Source organism: Tyto alba, unplaced genomic scaffold (genome assembly GCF_018691265.1).
Source record: "Tyto alba isolate M040663 unplaced genomic scaffold, T.alba_DEE_v4.0 Super-Scaffold_39, whole genome shotgun sequence".
Classification (NCBI taxonomy): Eukaryota; Metazoa; Chordata; class Aves; order Strigiformes; family Tytonidae; genus Tyto; species Tyto alba.
In genome coordinates, this window is record NW_024881314.1 from 13886898 (window position 1) to 13911557 (window position 24660).

The following is a 24660-nucleotide window of genomic DNA, read 5'->3' on the forward strand; positions in this document are numbered from 1 at the left end:
TGTGTCATCATTTACGCACCCAACATAACACCACTTAGACAACTATACCTAGTTTTGTACAACTACATGGTTACTTCTACTCACCACCACCTTCATAACTAATATCCAGTAGCTACCACCATTACTAGTCCTGCCAGGTCAAAGATGACACCAGTGAGCACCTCCAGCAAGAGGGGGAAGAGGGGTAGAACATTCCGTTTATGCTAGTTTCTGCTTACATTATTTCTGCCTGTGTTATTTCCAGATGCTCTCGTACTATCCACTCCAATCCTTCTGACTGTAGCAAACAATGGCATCTATTTGTGTTGAAGAATTTTTACTAGATATTGTTAAAAATGTAAAATAAAACTGAGCATAAAGCAGTTTTCTGAAATATATCTATCTACCAGACAAATCTCTAACTGAATGTCTGGTACATATTGGTACACATTAATTGTATTTTAATGATTCATAAACAATATTACCCTATATAATATGATAAAGCTAAAAGGTACTTTGTAATTGAAATTCTTTGACATGTACTTATTTATCTAGAAAATAGTATGCTATTATTGCCCCCAATAAACATTATATTCCCTTATTAGCTACTTTTGCCACAGACCTGAAAAGATGTTTTCTATTTGGTTCATATGATGAACACGTTTGGCTTTAGATAGGTGATAACTGACCCTCACAATTTGTTCCAGTGCTTGGTATAGACAGAAACTAGTTGAACCCTGTGTGGTATTAAAACATGGAAAACAGAATGGTGCCAAGAATACCTCCACTTGGAAATTATGTGTGAGAGCCAATTTGCTTCATGTATGGATCTTACTTGTGTCTAAGTTTTTAGATGTCTAATGAAACAATCTATCTAAGTGGGTATGTGTACGTGGTTTTGAGAACTATGGGGCTGTGCAGCTTTTTGAATAGCAGCTGAAGATAAGGCACAAGAAGCTTTTGAAGACTTCTAGCTTGATATTCTCTCTACCCTCACATGGGCACACAGGTATCCTGTTTAAAGGGAATATCTTCAAAGACAGTATGCCTCTGTCTACAAAAGGAACATTATTAGGACTTCCTCAGAGGATATTTAAAATTAAGGCAGAAGTTAAGTGCCTGACATTGATTAGTCCTATTCTTTCTTTTAATCATTTAGCATGATCACTTTCTGGTTAAATATAAATTACAAATGCATGGGGTCTCTAAAACTTTTCTGAATTCCTCCATAGCAACTCCAGCCATGAGTTGAGATGCAGAGATAGCAATCTTTGGAGAAGCTGCTCCCTATTTATGGAAGACTGAGGAGAGAACTGAAATCCAAAATCGTCCATTTGATGCTAAGGCAGCCTGTTTTGTAGTGGATGAAAAGTGAATGTACATGAAAGGTACCATACAGAATAGAGAAGGTGGCAAAGTCACAGTTAAAACACATGATGACACACTGATACCAACTGTTATTCATACATGAACATCCAGTTCAGGCAGTTTACTCGCTCAGATTTCTTCTGTTCTCTTCTGGTTTTGTCAGACTGTAACTGTAAAGGATGATCAAATCTTCTCGATGAACCCTCCCAAGTATGATAAAATCGAGGACATGGCCATGATGACCCACCTCCATGAACCCGCTGTGCTGTACAACCTCAAAGAGCGTTATGCAGCCTGGATGATCTACGTAAGTACCAGCAGCAGTCTTCCTCTGGGCAGCGAGGAGGAGATGCTCTGCCAGGGTAAGCAGAAGCCAACGTGCTCTCTCCCTTCCTCACAGACCTATTCGGGTCTCTTCTGTGTCACTGTCAACCCCTACAAGTGGCTGCCGGTGTACAACCCGGAGGTGGTGTTGGCCTACCGAGGCAAGAAGCGCCAGGAGGCCCCTCCACACATCTTCTCCATCTCTGACAATGCCTATCAGTTCATGCTGACTGGTGAGACATTCGGCAAGAATGGGAAACCCTGATACAAGCTGGGCTGGCTGCTTGGTCAAGGAATACTTGATGGTTCAGGCATCCTAGGTGCTGTTCTACTCAGTGCCTGATGGCAACAGCTCCCATAGTCCTACAGCACAACTCAAGATTAGACTGTCTGTGGCATTTAATGGCCTCTGTGCTGTCTGATAATGAAGGAAAGAGAGCAGCCAGTTATATGGTTTTGTGCCCACTCTTCTAGCAAGGAATTTAAAGAAACAGTAAAGAAGGTACAAATCAGAGAATCTGATTCTGATTAAACAATATTTACCCTAAGGTCTATAAATAAGAGAAAATAAATAGTAAGTGGGAAGCCTTGCAAACAACTACCACATTGAGTTAGATTTTGGGGTGCTCCATCCCTCTGTGCACAAAAAATCCACATGCAGACTAATGCGGAATTTAACCTATCTGGTTACAAAGCGATAAATACAGTTACAATACAGTTCTTTCCTTTGAAGTCAGTTAGTTATGTCTGAAGAAGAGAAGCCCTCCAAATTTCAGTTGAACAGCTCTTTCTGTGACTTTGCTTTCAGATCATATCAATCAGTCAATCCTTATCATGCTAGTATATTTTTGTATGTGTGACAAGGCTGACAGAAGTAAAAACATTTCTTGTTTCTTGTTTTGAAAATACTAATATTTTCAATTTAACAGTGGAGAATCCAGTGCAGGGAAGATTGTAAATAAAAAGAACACATCCAGTACTTTGCAACAATTGCAGTGAGCGGGGAGAAGATAGCCTGGTAAAATGCAGGTATGTCATTGGCTCCCCCTTCCAGTGTTTGCCCAAGACTCTGTCTGCAGACCAGAAACTATCAATGCTTTTTTGGGGGTTGAAGGACTATGAAAAGGCAGAAAGTGTAGTGCAAGCAAGGAGACAGTCTGGATGCACAGTCCAAGCACATCTATGCTCTTTTACCCCTGCTACCTGGCCTCCATCCCTCTGAACACTAGTGGAATGCTACTTAAAGAAACATTTTCTTAATGTAGGAAAGGCCCAAGCCTCAGTTTCTCTCCGGTCTTCATTTACACAGGGGAAGTCTTCACCAGGGAGAGGGAGATAATGTAAGACAGCTGTGCTGACTGTCTATGTATCTATATATTTGTATCTTATGAGTTCGGCCACATCCACAGCACCTGAGTGGCTGCAAGTGTAAGAGAGCAGTCAGCTGCCACTGGAACATGACTCGATTCCAATTCCTTGATTCATTCCTATTGACAATGGCAGGAGCTCTGGACTCCAGCATGGGTGTGCTGAAGTTAAGAGTCATTTCAGTTGCATCAGGTAGTAGTTTCTACTAGCTTGTTCTCCTGCCTTGTGGTCAACATAACAGCCCTGAGGGGCAGCATAAAGGTTAGATTTGGGACAGCTGGGACCACTTGCCTGACAATTAGAAAGTAACCTCAGAAAGGATCATTCCAGAGAAGAAAGCACATGCCCTGATGCCCCTTTCTGCTGAGCAGCCCAGCTGCTGCAATCTGAGCCCACCGGTGCATTTGAAAGACATGGGCTTCATTCCCTAGCACAGAGCAAACAACAAACATCTTCGTCACACAAGTGTGTGCCACCACAGTCTGTGAGATGGTATGTGAATCAAAGTGGGTGACACGTGTCAGCATGTTATTTGAGTACCCAAGGGCACAGTTGAAACTAAGGAGATTCCAAGGCTGAATACTCTCTTCACACTCAGGGGCAGGTGTCTGTGATTGATGGGTTGTTATGGCCAAGGCAAGTTCATCACAAGTGGTCTTTCTATCAGCACCATTTCAGAACCTCCTGGTCTCAGCTTTCACCAGCTGCTCACTATGCTGGGACTGATCTCAGAAAAACTTTGGGACAGCTGAGATGTACTGACTATGTCTGATGAGGAAAATCACCTGGCTCTCAGATGGACTTGTTCTGCCCTCTTCTGAGTTTATTCACAGAATACTCAATCTTTTTACTGTTCACAGTTTCTGTAACAGTAGTATGTGCCTCTTCATAAGAACATTATACAAAACATTCAAGTTATAGTTCTGTCTAACCCAGCATCCTATCTTAGCAGGCTGAAATTGGAGTATTTGAACAAGAGTATATGAATAAGGGAAGCGTGTAACAGCATTTCCCCAGAATACTGTCTCAGCCTCTAGCATTTTGTCACCCAGCCTGTAGACAAGACTACAAAATGAACTTATGTAAAGAATTGCCATGTCTTCTTCCATGCTGTTCTCAATGCATGATGCTCCCTTGTGAGTTCCCTGGTCACAGCTGTGCACTAAAAAGAGGTTTGTTGGTGTAATCAGCTGCACTGACACATAAATCTCTTTTCTTAAATGAGGAAGTTGATTTAGAAAGCTGAAATACATATGTGAGAGGGCATTACTCCAGGGATTTGTTTAAAAAAAAAATAGAGAGCAAGCTCCATATGCTACTGTGTTGCCTTAATTTTATAGGGTCCATCTTTATGGTGAACTAATAAAAACTAATTTAAACCCATTGTGCCATCTGCAGACAGTGTTTGGAATAGCACTCCATCTCCACTGCAAAATGTTAAAGGCTGCACTGAACACCACATATAGAGAGAGACACGACAATTTGAGCTTTGCCACTTATCTTTTTTTCTGGATAAAAACTGATTTTTTTTACTCATTCTTTGTTTTCCACCTCTGTCTTGGAAATTATCTCTGGTAACACTTTCATTCCCCAACTATGTAGAAATCAGTCAACCACAGCTATGCTAGAAGCCTTGAGTAAAGCTTTGCTCTGTCATTCCAAACCAGCACATGATTGTGCTCCATGGACTATATTGCACAGAAGCTTCTTTCCTTCCATGTTTTTTCAGTTAACAAGAGTGATACAATGCAATATCAAAATTTTACATGTTGATCATTCCTTCTGCAGTCATGCAGCAAAAAAATCAAAGTTTCTGTTCTCTGCTTTTTTAAGTTTAGTCTCAGGCTTTGTCCACCTCCCACTCCTTTCCAAAGCATATCTGGGGATGTATTTCTGCATTCTGAAAGGCAGGTTGTTTGAATGCAATTGCAAAACTTTACATTCTCCCTTGCTGGGTGCTTCCTACTAAAGGCTGTACCTCAACGTGTGTGTCCTGGGCTCGAGTAACCTGCAGAAAAAATCCCAAAACTGTAACATTTTCTGTAGCTGTCATGGCCTTTGTTAATGGGAATGTGGAAATACCTCTCTCATACAGATTTCAAATTCTCTGAGCATCACTGTAGTGACTCTGTATTTGATACTAAATATGTGACAGCAGGTACAGGAAGGAAACAAAACCCTGATCTGTCTTTCGACGCTCTTCCTTTTAAAACCAATAGAAATATTCATGAGTCATGGCTGATGAGTGCTTAAAAACTCTGCTAAATTTTAGGTTAAAATCATGTATGAAGTGTAAGAGTGATGTTTGTAATATCTCCTTTTCAATATTGGTTATTAACCAGTAGTGAAGTTTGACAAGAAGCTCTAGTTCCTCTAACTAGGGAACTCTGGAGGATCAGATCATTCAGGCCAACCCACTGATGGAGTCCTTTGGCAATGCCAATACTGTGAGAAATGATGACTCTTCATGCTTTGTGAGTTCATTTCAGATTTGTTGGAATAGACGTCTAACACATGTCTCATTCATGATTGCTATAACCAATGGGTTGATCTGTACTGCTTGATAGGGAAAATTCATCTGGGTTCACTTTGGAACAACTGGCAGGCTGACTTCTGCGGATACCAAAACCTGTGATTTGGAACAAGTCAGTGCATGCAGAATGTGTGCGTTTATTAACTCAAGTTTACCAGGAGACTAACAGCTTCTCTCCTTTGGTTAGACCTAGAGAAATCCAGACTGACTTTCCAGCTGGCCAGTGAAAAGAGCTATCATATTTTTTACCAGATAATGTCCAATGAGAATCCAGCGTTCATTGGTGAGTGCCAGAAATGCTGGGCTTGTCTCAGCAAGTGCTTTCTCTTTCCACTGTGACCTGCCCCCATACCACCAAAGGTGCCCTGTATACCTGCAGATCTCCTCCTTACCTCCACCACCCCCTCCAACTTCCCCTAGGTGAGCCAAGGAGAAGTCACTGTTGACAGTATTGACAGCAGTGAGGCGCTGATGGCGACGGATGTGAGTACAGCGGAGCACCCGCGGGGAAGCACCAGAGCGGCTGCAGCCGGGAAGGCCCAGCTGGCCCAGGGCCACCAAGCACCGAGCTCCACTGTCCTGCTGTGGCCAGCTGGGTCTGGCTGATGCTGCACACACCTGGTGCGGGCAGGGAGGATGAGCAGGCAGGGTGAGAAACCCCACCTTCCCATCACAACATCTTGTGCTTCAGCCCCTGTACTTCTCTGCCCTTCCCCAACTTGCCTCTGCAGAGGACTGTGGACATCCTGGGGTTTAGCCCAATGAGAAGGTTGGGATGTACAAGCTGACGGCGGCGATCATATTTACAGGAACATGAAGTTCAAGCAGAAGTAGTGGGAGGAGCAGGCAAAGGCAGACAGCACAAAAGGTAGTGTTGACTACAGAGTCTGCTCGTGAACTGCACCTTGAGACATGGAGACAATGCAACCATGTCCCATAAAGTGCTCAACAAATTGAGAATTATTTTCCCTTTCAGAAACTAGAGTTTTTAAGTTTGTTGAAAGTTCCACAAGGTCAGTGATTTCATTTATGCTTCACAAGGAAACAGAAAGGCGAAGATGAAGTATTACTGCAGCCCTCCAGGGTTGGAATAGGAATGTGCTGTAGCTGAGACTGCCTGCGCTGGGGGCAAAACAGCCTCCATGGGACTGGATGGGAACTTCCCTTGACAACAGGTGGATTTGAGTAGCACCGAATGTAGGCTCCTTGTAACAGAAACATCCTAGAGGACCAGGACACCTTTCTTTGTCTCCTTTGAACTTGTTTGCTGTTCTGACCCTAGTGGCTGACAAAGCTGGCTACCTGATGGGTCTGAATTCTGCTCATTTGCTCAAGGCTTTATGCTATCCCAGGGATATAGTTGGGAATGAATATGTAAGGACAAAATGTCCAATAGATATCTAGAAAGCTGATCAGCTTTTCATTTTGTTCAGACAGTTCTTTCAACTTTAAAGCTAACTCAAGTTTCATTACTGCCATGGCTGTGTTTCTTACCAGTATATAATTCATTGGGTGCCTTGGCTAAATCAGTCTATGAGAAGATGTTCCTGTGGATGGTTGTTTGAATCAACCAACAGCTGGACACAAAACCCAGACGACATTTCATTGGTGTCCTGGACATTGCTTGATCTTAAATCTTTGATGTGAGTTACAGTAGGTATGCTTGCCCATTGATAACTTTTCCAAACTGGCATTTTTCTGGTATTTTGAATTCTGCAGTTCAACAGCCTGGAGCAGCTGTGTATCGACTTCACCAATGAGAAACTGCAACAGTTCAACCTCCACATGTTCGTGCTGGAGCAGGATTACAAGAAGGAAGGAATTAAATGGGAGTTCATTGACTTTGGGATGGACCTGGCTGCCTGCATTGAGCTCATTGAGAAAATAGAGGAAATCTTGTCATTTTAGGAGAGCATATTCCTTTCATGGTCATTTATTTTAGTCCAGTCATTCTTAATAAATTGATGTATTACTGTTGAATGACCCTCTCACCTAAGAAGAGGCAGTTTGAGGCAGTTCATAAAACTAAAGCTTTTGAAATGACAGGCTGCCTCTGCACAAACAATGATTTCGTGAACAACATGGCTAGGGTGGAAGGGAGAGGGGGTATGCAGTGTTAATTTGGTGTCTTTAAAAAGTCTGCCTTTAACAGTAATGTGAACCTCAAGCCTTACTCCTTGCAGTAATAGATAGAATTAAGTTCTTGGCTCTAGCAACACAACTCTTTCTGTCCCCTCTGTCACTGCTCACTGCTACTGCACTGGGGGTCTTAATGGGAAATAACCCCTCACGGCTGCATTACAAGCCAGTGTCCAGTGTCCAGTGCACAGCACTTACACATCATGTGCAAATCCAACATGCACATACCCAAACATCTTCCTTCTCAGGAGCATACAGGTATCTGCTCCCAGCACTACCATTCATGCCCAGTGCCCAGTGATTGATTCAGCTCACATGCATGTTCTCTGCTTGATATTCATACCCATGAGTTATGCATTTGAACACATATGCCACATATTTCTTGCTAACCTCCCACATGTCCCACCATATAGCAGCATCTACAGGCAGCACTACCATTCACAGCTAGTGCCTGTTGCCCACTGCTATATTTAACACCCAAAATCCACACCTACTGTTCCGTGTCCACACATTTTGTGTCCCATATCTATGTAATACAGAGTATTAGAGAGAAAGAAATCAGAACACCTACACTAATCTAAGATGTAGTCTCTTTTGTAATGACAGGAAAGAAGTAGACACTTTTAGGATGCAAATCATCTCTTTTATAAAGTATGTTCTGTTATTGATTCTGTGAATTGTCTTTATAATGCTTCCATTGTAGAAGAGCAATCTGAACAGCTAACTCAGATATAGATTCTGTTTTATAGATACCTACAGTTGGGCAAGATGAATGCTAACCCCAGAGCTCTCACACAGCAGCCACACCTAGAGGGCAAAATCTTAATTCAAATCACAGTATTCCTGCCCAACACCCACCTCCTGTGGTTGTTGCTGCTCTGGATGATCCTTGATTCTAGCTCTAGCAGTTATCTAGCTGAAATGAGATGTAAGCATCTAATGGTTTCTTGTTATTTTTTTTTTTTTTTAAGTTTCATACAAAGAATGAACTCATAGAATTGTCTCTAGATCAATGAAGTGCAGGTCACATCAGTGTCTCCAGCAGAATCAGAAGACGTGTGCTTATCTGCACTGTCAGAAGATACCTTACGTAGCTCAGATGAAAGCTCCAATGTTGCTGAGAAAGTGCCTACATCTCTCTATTGAAATACTTCAAATTTTAAACAGTTCTGAGACAAAAGTCTATGGGTATTCTGAAGTGCCAGATTATTGCCAGCTAAACTCCATATAAGGTGAGGGAAATCTGATTCATCATGCACATTCACTGGAGACAGAACAGGAGTTGTTAGATATTAGTTATCTATGCACATTCATAAGGAACCATCAAATTAAGTTCTTGTTAACAATTGTAACCTCATGACTTGTAACAGACATATGCAACAGCATCAGTCCTGAAAACAGAACACTAAAGCCTATTTCCTAATGATGTAAAGATGATTGAAACAATTTATTATAATATGTATATAAACATGTATATATAGCCTTTCATTCAAAGATGTATGTAAACAGTACTGTCAAGTTGCCATGTTTATGGGTAGTAGCTTGAACAACACAGACTAATTATAGCTTGTCTGATTATTATAGTAATATATTAAGAACTTGTGCAGTGTAAATTAGTCGCTGAAACAAGCCACAAATCATATGCAAGGTGACACTTTATTTACTTTTCCTCTCCCATACCACTTACTTTCCTCATGTATTCATATTTCTGCCAGCCTAGAGACGTCTTCTCCATCCTGGAAGAGGAGTGCATGTTCCCCAAGGCAACTGACACCTCTTTCAAGAACAAGCTCTATGACCAGCATCTGGGCAAGTCCAACAACTTCCAGAAGCCCAAGCCTGCCAAAGGCAAGGCTGAGGCCCACTTCTCACTGGTGCACTACGCTGGTACAGTGGACTACAACATCTCTGGCTGGCTTGAGAACAAAGACCCCCTGAACAAAACTGTCATTGGGTTGTACCAGAAATCATTCTTGAAGCTGCTGTCCTTCATTTCCTCTAACTCTGAAGGTGTAGAAAGAAGTAAGTAATTCCTCAGTGATGATCTATAAGGCAAGAATCAACTGAAGTCTACTTATGCTTCTCCTCTCTGTGGTATAGACTCTATCATCCCCTAATGTGACCTTATTCTTGTGTGCACCCAGATATGCCAAAACTAAGATACCAACATGCAGAACTGCTGAAAACACATTCACATGGTGCAGAGAAGTAAAAGTCAGCAAGTCCAAAACAAAGTGACAGGAGGTGTTACGTTTCCCGACTTCCTGTGTTGTGCATCATGTGCATGTTTACCCATCCTCTAGACAGGTGCCAAATATACATGGAAAATGCAAGCACTTTATAGTCTTTGGGGACAGAGTTTTGCTTCCTGAGCTGAACTGGAAGAACTAAGAGACCATGGAACTATTTCATATCCAGCTGAGCAGTCTTGGTGCTTCAAGGGAAAATGAGAGAGATTGAATATAATTTAGAAGTCCTCTAATGTCATCAGAGAGCAGTCCAATCTCTTACCCTTTTATGTGACTGAAGACTGCCAAGTTGGACAGTCAATAGGTCTGCCTTACCAAAAATGGCCACATAGATTCCTACAAAAAAACCCCAATATTCTGGCAGCCTCTATGCTTGGCAAAAAGAAGACACTGTCATGTCCTGCGCAGATGAGGGAGACAAGTGACTTACATTCATAAATCCCCAATGGAGCAGATAACAGCGAGACAAGTCTCAAAGTCCATGAATGGACATTTATCAATTTCCCACAATGCACTAACTGGATACATGATAATTGGCAAAGTATATGATGAATTATGGCAAGCGATATAGTATGCCTTGCATTACTTAATGGCAATAAGGGAAAAGGGGAAAAAGAAAAGAGGAGAGATAGAGAGAGAGAATAGAGAAATAGAGATCACCAGTCTGAGGTTCTACATTTGTCCCTTCCAAGTTCATCAGGGATGCATCTGTCTTCTTCACTTCTTCATGTTTTTTTTCTATTGCTCACTTACTATCACTTCTCGTCCACCCTCAATTTATACACACTTTCCTTGGGTCCATATCCTAGGTCAACCCACATACCTATATATCACATGTATGTCGAGGAGTAAGGTGCTTTATGGGATGATGTAATTAGCATGATCTTGTTAATCTTCATCAGAACATTCAGGGGTGTCGACTTTCATATGCATTCTGTGGATAATGAAGCAAAGGTCACTCACTGGACAGATGGCCCTGAAACTTTACAAGATGCACCAGAGCAGAACAGTCCCACTTTCACAGAGCATCCTCCTCCAGCCCCATCCTATGCTAATCAGGCTGCCTTAGCAGATCCTGACTCCACATTATTCACCCCATGACTAGAGTTTTGTTACTTGCCAGTGTTTGAGGCATTCCTCAGCTTGGAGGGCCTCTGCTCCCCCATCCCTTATCTCTTTCTCAGACTGTTTTTCTTAGCCCATGTTTAGGGGAGTTACAAGTCGTCTCTCACAACAGTAGTAAATTCAGCCATCAGGCATACGGACAGCAGGGTTTGAGGCTCAAGAGAGTACTGCATAGGGACTTTCCTGCAGTTCAGTTTGGCTGACAAAACAATGTGTCTGAGCAAGCTCCTAGGAGATACTGGGGATGAGCTGGCTACAGTCCTTGCAGGTATCATCAATATAAGCAAGGTGAGAAGAAAAGGTTGTGAGGATAAAATTTTGGATAAGGTGTGAAGTTCAGAGCACAAAAACTCCATTTAAGTCTTGATTTAATTGGCTTCAACAGTGCAGCAAATATGAAAAGGCACTGCCCAGACTTGTATTCCTGAGACTATAATTTGCTTCCTGCCTTGGGGCTGCCATAACTCAGTAGATTGGATTAGGAGATTCTTTCTAAAGAAATACTCACTATACTGGTAAACAAATGTCCACTGCTGAGCCACATTCTTGTGGCCTTTCATCTAATTACAAAAAAAAAAAAAAAAAAGGTAAAAAAGGGTCTATGTCTACAAGTAAAAGCAATGTGACTAGTAGCACTGAGTACACTGTTAGGAAACTTATGTCAGGCCAGTGTTCCATACCACCAAAGCCGTATACATTACAGTGCAACCTAAATTATGCATCTGAGACCAAATATACCATATATTGATCAGCAGTTCACTAAAACTCTCATGCAGCAGTGAGTCAGTATTTAAAATTTAAAATTAATTATTTTATTTCCACATGAACAAAGAAATTAAGGTGAAGCCTACAAAACACACTGCTTACTCTATCCATTCGCCTCTTATCTACTTCTTCCAAGGTGATAGTGGTGGTGGCAAGAAAGGTGCTAAGAAGAAGAGGGGCTCTTTCCAGACGGTGTCTGCTGTGTTCAGGGTATGTGAATTTCCTTTTCGATGAGCCATGCTTCCACAAAAATGATCTGAGGGCTGAAAAACCTCTGAGAGAGTTGAGGTTGTTCAGCCTGGGGAAGAAAAGGATCCAGGGACACTTTATTGTGGCCTTTCAGTATATAAAGGGGGCTTATCAGAAAGACGGAGAAAGGCTTTTTTACCGGTACATGTAGAGACAGGACAAGGAGCAAAGGTCTTACACTGAAAGAGGGTAGGTTTAGGTTGGACATAAGGAAGAAATTTTTTTACAGTGAGGCTGGTGAGACACTAAAACAAGTTGCCCAGAGAAGTTGTGGATGCCCCGTCATTGGAAGTATTCAAGGTCAGGTTGGATGGGGCTTGGAGCAACCTGGTCTAGTGAAAGATGTCCCTGTCCATGGCAGAAGTGCTGGGCTCAATGATCTTCAAAGGCCCCTTTCAATCCAAACCATTCTGTGATTCTATAAATCCTTGACATTTGAATAAGAATGCAAAAGCTTTGTAGCTAAAGCTCAAACCCATGTTTTCTTCTATCACAGGAAAATCTAAGCAAGTTGATGACTGAGAAGTACCCAACCTCACGTTGTGCACTGCCTGATTCCTAATGAGACCAAGTCACCTGGTAAGTCCATCATTATACTCTGAAGAAATGGGACCGACGGGAATTGGCCTGCTTAACTTTCACACCAACTTCTTCCAGAATAGCTCCCTTTGCATATGAAGTTCTTGTGAGGTTTGGCCTGTGAGACCCTGCCCCAGTAAAGTAAACCTTCTTGTATTGTTTACCATGACTGTAAAACTTTAAGCATTACACATCTACAACGCTTACCCATCTTTGCTTTAATGAGCATACAGAGCTGAAGATCATGAAGATGGGGTTGATTACAGATGATGAAACTGTCTGTTGTGAGTAACAGCATTAAAAAATCCCTAGCAAATGCCTAATTTTAAGGAGCATTGTGTCATTCAGAACTGCTAGGTTCAGCCCAAGACCACTTGCCAATTTCCAAATGTTCTGTGTTAGGATCTGATTCACTGAGCTGGAGGACTGTCAAAGAAATCACATACTGTTTGTAGAATTCTATGTACAAGTTTCTGCGTGCTACTAACAGCTGAAAAGCATTTTGATAAGAGTTACTTTCCTTCCTCTAATTAAATATTAAAATCTCACAGAGTTTAGTATCCAAAACAAACAAGTTTGGAAGCATTTTCATATGGTCATTAAATTAAAGTGCTTGGGGAGAGACTTGCATGTGTGAGTTTTAGAGGTCAAATCATTACGAGGTCTGATATTGGTAGAACAATAAGGTAGACACTGGTAGAATGTAGTGGATGCAACAGGAGTACCAGGAAACAGGAGCTTAGCATCTGTTTATCTGCTCAGGAAACAACAGACCAATTTCAGAATGTCTCTTACCTTTTTTGTTTATGTCTGTGTAACCCAGAAGACCACAAGCAGGATTTAAGAAACACACTTACATACGACATTCCCATTTCAGCTACTCATCTAAACTCCTTTTATATTCTGTGGAGACAAGCTGGCATTTTAAGGTATGACTCATCTGGCCCCTTTTATCCTATCTTAGGATGAGATGAATCACATCTTAAAAGAAACTGTTTCACTCCACTGACTATAAATGAAGCCCAAATGGAAATATCTACACTTCATATCTCAAAGTGAAGAATCTCACTGGGGTCGAGATAGTCAAGAAGGTGTAAGGGAGGGAATCAAGGAAACATACTAAAATAGAAAAGCATATCTGAATTAATGATTTTGTCAGATATGGCTGTCATTTTAACGTTCAGTTGGTTGACAGAGGTGATTCAGAAGGAATCTTGACTTCTGTCTTTTAAGAAAAAGAAAAGTAGTACTGTGTGAGCAAAATTAAGGATGGAGAAGTGAAGGAAGAGAAACTGGGCATCTGATTTTTAGCTGGTTTTAGGCTGCTTATACTCAACTTTTGGGTACACCTTTATTGATTACACTGGAAAGATAAAGTTATGGATATGGACCATTCTGTACTAATTAATGTCTCTAGCAGATGACAGAAATTTCTGCATGACAAAGTGATTCCAAGAGGGTTTTATTCTGCCAGTTGTACTTTGTAATACTTAGGAATAAGACTTAGAAATACAGTTAATTATTATATCAAATACATATTTTAGAGTGGAGAAAGATAGTTCTTGCAGTTTTAATCAACTGTCCTCCACAGGCAGACTGAGAGCTTTAAGCAACCTGCTTATCTACTGCTGTGTTGGAATCTATCTAGATATCAAATCTGTTCAAGTTTGAGTATAGTCAATACTTGCATGGCAGACCCAAGGGAAAATCTTACATAATGTGAAGAGCTAATTGTCTAGATGGTACTATACTCTGCATTCTGCCGCCTCTACCTACATCCAATGAGGATTCTGATGCTGTAGAATATTTCTCAGCTGATGTCCTAAAGCACTCTCCTGCCATTTTTGAGTAATGTAGCCTTATACCTTTTGGCCATTGGCAATTTACAAACACTGCCAACCCTAGCATTCTTCATAGAGCTCAGCTCACTGAAGCAGCTCTCTGCAACTTGTAAGAATTAAGGACATGTACTGTCTTTACTTCCTGCATCTTTAATCAAGAACTGGTTGAATTTTATCAAAAAAAGGGAGGTCATTCTAGAATGCTAATGCATATGGAGATTTTTTGGAAGAAGAGTCATGATGGATGTATTTTGTTTAAGGTGAAATGGACCATTACTTGGTGATACATCAGCTGCAGTGCAATGGGGTTCTAGAAGGCATCTGAATTTGCAGGAAGGGGTTTCCAAGCAGAATCCTTTATGCAGACTTTAAGCAACAGTAGGTCTTCACTTATTACTGTCTGTTAAGATAAGGCCTCAGTTAACCCACAACTCAGGTCACAAGTCTGGTGATATCATGGAGAGACACCCTCTGAATCAGACTAGATTAGTGGCATTTGAGGGAACCAAGTCATTAATACTATCTTAGGTCACTCCAGTCTTTCCCTCTTTGATCAGACCAGGGATTTCCTGAATCATTAGAACCAATATAATTTCTAAACCGTAGTAAATGCTCGATCATTCAGAGATGCACAGTGCTTACAGTGTAATGAATTAAGTGGCATTATAGACTGATTTTTGTAAATCTCTCAGAATATAGATACAAAACCAATACATGTCAGCACAGCCTCCTTACAGTATGCTCATTAAGGATTCAGAAATCCAAGGCCCTGTCACAGGCCTGCATCCTGTGCCTTGTTTTCCTCATCTTTAAAATGGAGACAATGAAAATGGTTCATGTGAGTTTAGTTGCTATAAAGTACCGAATGAAACTGGCTGCTATAATTAAATGTAACAGTAGCATCTTTCATGCTGAACTGGTGTGAAAAGGACCCAAGACCTCTCCAAAAATGCCCTGCAATCTTATGTTCAGTAAGGCATTAGCTGGTCTTAATTGTCAAATTATCATTTGATGTGACAGGTGAAGGAATCTATCCATAAAGGCCACGGTCCAGAACCACAAAGTGCTTTATAGTTCAAAGGAAATATGCTGAAATTCATGAGGAATTACAATGGAAGCCTGAAATAGAGAATAAACTAACTGCACCATTATCACTGTCGTGATTTTACATAATCTCTTTCAAGGTAGACTTGAGAATAAGTGCTCCAGTGTACAGTAACAGATCCTCACTGATCTATCTGAAGAAACACCTTCAGAATGATTAGGTGGTCCTGTTCATGACACAGGATTACCTTAATCATTGTTACCTTGCAAAATGCTAAAACCGCTGTTAGCATTTACAGAATAATATCATGCCATTTTTAGTCCAAACTCAAGGATTCAGTGGTACATCTTGTAGAGACTTTGAGCTGTGCAAGATCTGTATTGCCTTTGGAATATAGCTGATTTCTTTTAGTAATCTTAATTCATCTTCAACTTTAATTTGATTAGCATTCTTCTGATCAATGAAATGAGAAGAGGTTGACATGTTCTCACTATGTTCTGCCTAATCCCTGGACCTGCAAGACACTCTTACGCATGCTCGTTAATTTTGTATGTAACAAGATACTGTGTTGTTACACAGCCAACAGATTCCTCTGAAGAGTAGATGTGTCCCCTTGCCATCACGTTCTCTTCAGCCAAGACTGTCTAGATTACAGATGGCATGTTCGGCCACTTTCAGATAGCTCAGCTTTGTATACTTGATGATATACGACGGATCCTATTTTCCTCACCCTGTTTGCCACCCATCCTTGCAACCTGTCTAACCACAAGTACAAGATTCTTAAGGCCTCAGCCATTCCAGAAGGCCAACTGACTGACAGCAAAAAAGTCTTCAGAAAAGCTTCTTTCCTCCATTGATGTTTACTACAACCAATACATATTCGCCAAACCAAGGTAAAGCCCTTGTGGAAGAGTGGGTATAATGGCAAAAAATTTTCTTCATTGAAGGTATTTTTTACATATGAAATCAGCCTTCACAATGATTATAAACTAAGTACTAGCAAGAAGGAATACAGAAAACTTGTCTGGTTCTGGGGGTATGTGTGAGGGGTAGCAGTGTCAGCCCTGGGAACACCACACTACCAGAATGTCCCAGCATGGCTGCAACTAGAAGTAATGCTGTCCCTTTCTCCTCACAGTTGAAGTCATTCATATCAGTGCATGTTAGAGAGGCTCAGACAAGTTTGAACAGTCAGACTTTTCAGGGTATTTTACACACACACACAAGTCTATCTTCCATATCCAGAGCAGTGTTAGGTGGGACACTGATTCTCTGATCAGCACAACCAAGGCAGTACTATCTCTGGACAAAAAACAATTGCCTACGCTACTGAACAGACATTATCATTTATGCTTCTCAAGCCATCTTTAAGTCAGTTTACAGAGAAAATCTTCAGCCTGACATAGAAGGGTAGAGTACACCAAAGAGACAGAGTAGGATATAGTACTAAGTTGAAAGTTAACTCTTTAATATTTACTGATAAGCTAGATCTTCCACAACCTACCTTGGAGCAGGCATCAAAAAACACTGCAATAATACATAGAATGACTTGTCATGAATCACAGGAACACTGACAATATGAATACTGACACAAAATTTCTCTAGCTGTTATACCTTTACTCTGCAGGCATTCTTCCAATACTGCCTTGTACTATCCTGCATCAGCTGCCAATGGTTGTGCATCTGTCTAAGCTTCAAAATATCTGACTATCTTTTGTGTTTTAGGTGTTCTTCAAGGCAGGTCTCCTAGGACTCCTAGAAGAGATGAGAAATGAGAATCTTGTGAGCCTCATCATTCATACACAAGCTATGTGCAGGGGGTACCTCATGAGAATGGAATTTAAAAAGTTGAATGAAAAAAGGTAATATAAGAAAATACTAACAATCGTACTGTCAGACCAAAAGTCCAGCAATGCAGTATACTTTCTCATGCAAAAGACTGCCCTCAGGAAAGAGTCTTAGAAAGGCTAGTGGAAACAAAGCACAAACTATTGACTTCCTTATTACACCCTCCCAAATTCTGGAAATGGCTACTTAGCAGTTGGACCATGCAGCTGGACCATGATATTTAGCATTTAACAGTAATTTCTTTCTGCAGGAACACAGTTATCATTTTCAACCTTTACAGAACCCTGTGACAGAGACAGCCAACTGAAAAAGTTCCAAAGTTTGTTTGTTTTGAACGTGTTGTATGACAATTTTGTTGGATCACACTGATTTTGTAAAAAATGGCATATAATCACTCTCTGCTCTCCTCTTTAATTCTCTTTCATGATTCCATCATCTAAGATGAACAATTCTAGCTTGTATGGAGAAAGTACTCCATATTTTTGACCATCCCAGATGATACTCTTCCCATTTCAGCTCTCTCCCTTTGAGATGGGATGAATCAGGAAAAATGTAGTGTGTAGGAGAGGCAGCACTGGGCAAGCCAAGCAAACTTTCTCAAATGTTGACAAGTGAAAGCTTTAGAGGAAGCAACGATTGCATAAATGCACAGGATGCTCTGCCAACCTGCTCTTTTATTTGTAATACTCTGCAGTATATATTTAGTGTAGCGGCTTCCTAAGAGGTAGTTTCTAAAAATTCAGTAACTCTTACTGGATTTCTCTGCAAGGAATTATCTAAACTCCCTTTGAACTATGGGCATCAACAACATCCTTTTGTATTCAATACCATAAAAAGATTTCATTTTTATTTTCAGTTTCTGTCTTAAATTCTAATATGGTATTTGCTATTCTGAGTGACGCAAAAAGCATCAAGCTGCTGTTTCCACAATTGACAGTCTCAGCAGCAGTACTTCAAGAATGTCAGTTTTCGCTCTGGTATTCACCTGAACACTTGCACTTTCTTTAAGACTGAGGAAGGTCTCAGAGATTCCCAGGCAACATGCCAGAGAAGTTTGTCTGTTAGAAGTTAAGGATCTTATCAAAGAGGTGGCAGCTCTGTATGAAAATATTTCTCTCTATATACTCACTAAGGAGAAAAAAGTCCTCCAGAAAGTCCACCAGCAGACACTGGATGACTTGCAAGTCAAAGAAGACAAAGTCAGTACACTAGCCAAGACTAAGACCAAACTGGAGCAGGAAGTAGATGATGTGAAAAAAAGTTCTTGGGTTGTGCAGGTGGATGCTCTAATGGATTTGAAGATACTAGAAATCTGTAGTTGGGATTATAAGCAACACCTAAAGCAGCCAAGCCAGCTTTCAGCCAATATATCATTGCCAGTTGACAGGGTATTATGGAATTCAGTACATTTTTTGTCTTTCCCTGCCTATTTAAACTATGTTTGTCAACTGGGTATTTCAGCATTACAGACTTTGTGCCCTGTTTTAACCAATTAGCTGGAGCAGTATATCTGTGGCAGTTTGAAGTTTGCTGCAGTTACTTGTGGTCTCTTACTGTGCAGTGTGGATATACCCCAGGAAGTTATGAACACTGGGAATTTGTCAATATTTAGCAGTCTATATGCTAGGAACTACAGCCAGTGAAAAAATTTAATTTCTGTGTTTTTCAAAAACTTGCAATTCAAGTTGTGCACAGCCAAGATGTGGACAGCTTAGTATCTAAACCAAATCATAATGGCAGCTCTGATGTTGCAGTGAGAGTGTATCACAGGTGTATATACAGGATCTGATTGTTTTCTCTATTCATCAGTTTCCTACTTTAGTTAGATTTTTAAATCAAGAATAGTTACTTTCAAAGTACAATTTATGTGTTTCAAAGTATGCTTTATGTGTTTTAGCTTGAAGGACCTCTGGAACAAGAAAAGAAACTACAAATGGACCTTGAGAGAGCAAAAAGAAAACTGGAGGGAGGTCTGAAAATGGCTCAGGATTCCATCATAGATCTGGAAAATGATAAGCAACAGATGGATGGCAGGCTAAAAAAAGTATTGCGCTGACTTTTTATGCTCTGAATTCTAAAATTCAGATTTTATCTCAACTGTATTGAATTTGCATTCCTGTTCTTTAACAGAAAGGATTTTGAAATTAGCCAGTTGCAAAGTAAAATTGAAGATGAGCAGGCTCAAATTTCTTCAGCTGCAAAAGAAAATTAAGGAGCTTTGGATAGAGTCTAAAAGTTATTGATATTTTTAGTAGCCAAGCACAAGTTCCTTAGAATTAACTCATATTTATTCTTAGACCATTCTACAAAAATATTTTGCCACACATGAATAAAACAATTAACATGGACTCTGGGTCCTGTTCCCATCTCAGGACACTTTTACAGGAACTCTGGCCTCTAATCACACATAACTGTGTAAGAGATTTCTTAAGTGGAGCTTGTGACAGGCTTTGAAAATAGATCAGATACTGAGTTATAACAGTAGCGAAGCCACTGAGAATTACTTTTCCAAGAAAACAGTAGAATGTGACATAATCTGTCACAATCAGGACAGGGATCACCTAAATGCAGAGCCAGGAAGACAGTTCTCTTCAGTGCTGTTGTCCCATGGTTGCTCATCTCAAGGTTCCTTCCACCTTAATTGCTGATAGAGAGATGACACTGCTTTGTTTTGGCCTGACATTTGGGAAATTTCTAAGAAACTCACATTTACATTTTCCACTGACACATCCCCTATTCCTTCAGAAAAGTGCAACACTAGATCCTTCATAACATAATAAATCCATTCTGAGCTATAACATGAAACGAAATATCAGATTTTGCACTCACTGTTGTTTCAAAACTGAATTCTGCATGTCCCAGGACACAATTCAGTTAAATTTCTAGTGGTGCTTCACTCTCTATGCTGACATAAATGGATGTGAATGTTTGCTCTTTATTCCTTACTGAAAATTTCAGATGTGTCTACTCAGAAGTCCTCATTTAACCAATTAACTTTCACAGGCTCAAATAGAGGAATTGGAGGAAGAAATTGAGGCTGAACGTGCAAGCCATGCAAAGACTGAAAAGCAGTGAGTTGACCTCTCGAGGGAGCTGGAGGAGATCAGCGAGCGCCTGGAAGAGGCAGGAGGGGCAACAGCAGCTCAGATCGAGATGAACAAGAAGCGTGAGGCAGAATTTCAGAAGATGCGCCGTGACCTTGAAGAGGCCACGCTGCAGCACGAAGCCACGGCTCCCACCCTATGGAAGAAGCATGCGGACAGCACAGCTGAGTTCGGGGAGCAGATCGACAACCTGCAACGAGTGAAGCAGAAGCTGGAGAAGGAGAAGAGTGAGCTGAAGATGGAGATTGACAACTTGGCCAGTAACATGGAATCTGTCTCCAAAGCCAAGGCTGCTGCACATGAAAAAACATTTATCATCACTACCATTGTTCTTCTGAACAATTAGATAAGCTGAAGGATATGCTTCCTATATCTTAACAGAGCAACCTGGAAAAGATGTTCCAAGCTCTCAAAAAACAGTTCAGTGAAGTCAGAACCGAAGATGATGAACTCCCTGTCCCCATACCCACATTCATTTTTGCTTCAGTATAAATGTAATAGACAGGATAGAACAGATGGTGGCAAAACTGTAATAGGAAAAGAGTAGTCTGAACCAAGTCCTGTTTAGACACAGCACAGCAACGCAGAAATTAAGACTAAAATCATACATGCTTCTATACTAATGCTAGACACCTAAGAAATGAAAAGAGGGAATATAAATATCTCATTTAAACAAGGCTACAGTTCTACAGCATCAGAAGAAACAAATATTTCGACTATTTAGGAAAAGTATATGAAAATTAAACAGAAAATGGTTACACTATTCCATCAAGTCATGGCGCACCTGGGCCTGAAGTGCTGTGTCAAGTTCTGGTTGCCCACCAGCAGCAGGGCTGCAGGTTTCCCTCTGCCCTCTCTGCCCTGTCACATTGGTGACAGCTATCTATCCCAGGTTCTGACGATCTCAGCAGGCACAAGCTTTTCACTGTAGTTCAAGATACTCAGGGTCATTTCATCGGCAAAAACTGCTTAGGAGTCTGACCCTTTGGCAAATTTAGGCACCAAATGGCCAGATATTCAAAATCAGCTGGGAGCCCGGAGATGCAGAGTGCGAGCTGGTAACACCTCAAGATGCCCCTAAATTCCACCTGACTCTTAAAAAGTATAACTTAGGTACTGAGTCAACCCTGCCCATTCTCCAAGGCTGAGTGGTTTTAGAAATACAGATACTGAGAAACAGTGATCCTCTTTATATGACAGACCCTTGGCACAGCCATGGGCACTGACTGAATGTGGAGAGCCATACACCAACATGAAGCTGGGCATTGCTCCCAGGGAGAGCACGGAACTGCCAGAGACAGGGAGGCATATTTATAACATAATTGTGTACTACAACCAGGCAGCCATGATGGCAGAAGCGCTGAAGAAGGAGCAGGACACCAGTGCTGACCTGGAGAGGATGAAGAGGAGTCTGGAACGGACAGTGAAGAACCTGCAGCACTGTCTGCCTGAAGCTGGGCAGTTGGCACTGAAGAGTGGAAAGAAGCAACTCCAGAAACTAGAGGCGAGGATATGGTGAAGACTAGGGTAGGCTAAGGTTATGTTTCTGAGTGGGCCCTTGGTTGCTGGAACCTCTTGGGAAGGTTACAACAGCGACAACCCCAGGTATCTCCAGCAGGTTTGATGAGTTACACTAAGTAGTCAAATATTGCACTGTGGGTGAAGAACTTGAGAATGACCTCATAAAAACTGAGTGGGCAAAAATGGTGGCAGATGAACATCGGGTTAGAAATATACGGTAACTTACCTAGGGAAAAATAATTTAAATCATACTTACGTGGGGATGAACTTGGAACTGGCAATTACAACTCAGCAAGGAGATCTCAGTCTCATCCATGACAGACATCAGAAACTGTTTACTCAATGCGTAGTAGAAGCAAAGACCCGAGAGAGAAAAAAATTTGGGCTTCATTAGGAAAGGCACTGAGAACAAGACAGAGACCATCACCTGTCACTGTATTAAATGTACCAAGTGCAGTTCTGGTCACCACAATTCAAGAAGGACATGACAGAGAAGCATCCAGGGAATGGCAGCTGAGTGGGTGGAGGCTTATGAGGAGAGACAGACAAAGCTAGGACTCCTGTTTGGAGAGGAGTTGTCTGCGAAGGATGCGATCAGTTTACAGCATCATGAAAGCTGCAACCAAGATGTATTCTGAATGGTTATTCATCAAAATGGTCAATATGAGAAGTAAGGACACATGATGCAGATCAGGACATCTTCACCTGGAGATCAGTTTAAAAGAAATAAAAGGAAGTACTTTACAGAGTGGGGAGTGAAATTCTGGAACATGCTGACGTGGGAGGCTGTAGAGGCAGCTGTTAGAAGGTTCAAAAAAGGATTAGAAATCAGCAGGTTTATAGACATACTTAAGGGAATGGGCATAGATATGCTACCTTATGCCTCTAATCCAATGACTGTGGAAGCTGGACAAGTGTGAGGCCAGGACAAGACAGTGGCCAGGTTTCCATGCTGTCCCTAAATAGTGTATGCTGCTGCCACTCCCAGAGGCAGAGCATTGGGCTAGATGGACCATTTGCTTGACCCATTTATTGTGCTCTTCAACTGTTCCTGTTCCAAGATACAGCACAACTGCCTGGGAATTAGGTGCTCTTGGCTTTGAAAGGAAATTTCCACACAGAAATAAAAACATTGGTGTCCAGATTTGACTTACATACACTGCAGAAGAGCCATGGAGCTATGGGAGGTTGTTAAGGACTATTCATGAGGATGAGCTGGACTCAAAGATTACAAATTAAACAGATTTTCCCATTTACCTGGTAAATAATGACAGAACCCTCCCCTTCCCCGTTTGTTTCCCCTTCTCTGATAGATTTGAGACCAATTTTGATTATAAATGCCCCAAGTATGCACAGCTAAATTCCTTCTGTGAATAACTACGGATTCACACACTATGTCACTGCTAGTATACCATGGTGAGTAGTTTTTAGCCAGTCTAGCCCCAAGAAGCAGCTGCAGGAAGCTGTACTGCCCTGCCACTTTCTCCACAACCTTAGTCCGCAGAACCGTGGCTCCAGTATCCAACAGCAGGGTCAGCAGCCATTCTTGGCAGCTTGCTGCCTTCACCACGATACTGTGTTTCAGATTAATGAGTTAGAAAACAAGTTTGATGCTGAGTAGAAATGAGGAATAGTCACTGGAAGGTGCTGTCAAGTATGAACAAAGGCTGAAGGAGCTCACTTATTTAAAATCCAGGTATTTCAAATCCTCTGCCCTTGTATGTGCATCACCTCAGTCCATCTTCTGAGGTAGACTTGATTTTCACTTCCCACAGTCTGAAGAGGATAAGAAAAACATTCTCCAGTAACAGGACCTGGTGGACAAGCTGCAGTTAAAAGTGAAAGTATACAAGAAACAGGCTGAGGAAGGTGTGAGTGCAGAATTCTTTTCAAAATCTTTGTGGGTCCTGGGTGGAGATTTCCAAAAGGTCTGGGCTCCCAAGTTCATTAAAATAATTGAATATGGAGTTTGATAAGGCAGTTATGGCCACTGCCTTTGAATAATTATAACCTCGTAAGCTTATGGCTCACAACAGAGCATGCACAGTTGTAACTATCCCGGAGTTATTGCACTTCTGGAGCCACCCTAGCCAATTTTCCCAGCTTGAACTGAGCAGGACTAATTGTTCTGTCCCCAGCTGAGTGCTCATGTTGTTGACAGTACTAGATAGAAATGCACAGTGCTGGCAATGCAGGGATGTATCTGTGAGGCTAACTAGTAGGTGATGTTACTGTGGTGCAGCCATAGGGTGTTTGGTTAATGGAAATAAGGCAATGTCAGTCTGTGCCCATGTCACTGATGGCACTACACGACTTTCAGGAAGAACAGGCAAACACTAATCTCTCACGATATCACATGACCCAACATGAGCTGCAAGAGGCTGAAGAATGAGCTGATATTGTTGAATGTCATGTTAACAGGTTGTGAGCCAAAAGTCATGATATTGGAGGACATGTGAGTTGGAGGGCTGAAGGGAAGGACTATTCCTATGCAGCAAGCGCCACAAAGATCTCTGTTCAAACACCTGGCAGCCACAGCTGTATACTCCTACTCTTACACTGGAGTATCCCCATAAAGGAAGGCTAGGAATTGGCACTTATTCAAAACCAGTGGGTTTTGAAA

At 41.4% G+C, this 24660-nt stretch overlaps 1 pseudogene; it reads left to right on the forward strand.

Annotated features, from left to right (window-relative positions):
* The first annotated feature begins 1222 nt into the window (after positions 1 to 1222).
* On the forward strand, positions 1223 to 24465 carry LOC104362154 (annotated as a pseudogene).
* Positions 24466 to 24660: the final 195 nt, after the last annotated feature.